Source organism: Rhagoletis pomonella, unplaced genomic scaffold (assembly GCF_013731165.1).
Source record: "Rhagoletis pomonella isolate Grant_MI unplaced genomic scaffold, Rhpom_1.0 Rhpom_scaffold_00004, whole genome shotgun sequence".
Lineage (NCBI taxonomy): Eukaryota > Metazoa > Arthropoda > Insecta > Diptera > Tephritidae > Rhagoletis > Rhagoletis pomonella.
Window position 1 is genome coordinate 75,607,917 of NW_023458558.1, and position 1,249 is coordinate 75,609,165.

Consider the following 1,249-nt stretch of genomic DNA (forward strand, 5'->3'; position numbering starts at 1 on the left):
TGTCACTTCAAGATAGAATGATATAATTATTGATTTTCATTATTTAAAATCAATAATTATATCATTCTATCTTGAAGTGACAAGAATTACTGACATTTGAGTAAAAACATTGTTGGAATCTATTAAATTTTGACAAAGTTATGGGCATTTTAAAAAAACATTCTCACTGTCAATTCGAATAATCGAAAAAAATTATCCTTAAGCAAAAGCAGATGTTTGTGTGTACACACATATGTATGTACATATATTGTTTATGAGATAAACTAGACATGTAAAGTAAGTTTCACTTCTCCAGTGTGGCCCAGGCGCAGTTACTCTTTTTTTTGTTTTAAATGCAACGGTATCTAAGTAGGTATGTTAAAAATACTAAGAGAAGTGCTTCGGTAGTTTGCTTCTAGTTAGTATAATTTACTTTTTGAAGGTAAGAAGATGGGTCGAAATCAAGCGTTGAATTCCGCAGCTTTTTTGGCTTGGATAGAGTAGTGATAAAAAAGTTTGGGTGTGTGAAGTTTCTAAAAAAGAAAGTTTATAGCGATGATTCTTTGAGTGAATAAAAATGGTTCTACTTACTATTCTTAAAAATTTGTTTTACTTCATTGCATTTCCATCATATATTTTCTCTACAGCATAATTAAATTTAATAACTCACCTTTTCAACAAACAAAAATTTCATAAATATCTGCGGTTGGCCTTTATTTTCGTTAGCGATTACATTTCTCACAGTCATTAACCATAAGCTCCCTCGATCTATTAGGGTTGCCAGGCGTTCTGCTTTTGGGAGTACACGTACTCCTTTTTATTGCAATGTACTCCCAAAAAAAATATATGGTAAATTACTCATTTATTAGTTTTGTACTTCTTTTGTTCTCCTTTTTCCAGCTATTAATATTTTATCATATACAGGGTGTAAAATAATAACTGTCGCACAGTTTTTTTTTGTTTTTAATAAAAGGGACCTTTATAGATTTTGCGAAAATTTTATTAATGCGTTTTTAAATTTTAACCTTCATTTGGATTTACCAGCGGGTTTGGCAGAAAAGCGCAAGCAGCAGGCAAGTCTTCATCGGTTACTTTATTACATATCTTCTGTAAATATAGGGTAATTTCCCCCATTTTGGTCCTTTATACTCCGTCTTTTGTGCAACATAAAGCCTCATACTCAGCAATCGAAAATACTCCGAACCAGTGACTAGGAGAGCATTCATACGACCAACCCTATACCGTTTTTATACCCGAGCGCACTTGTGCA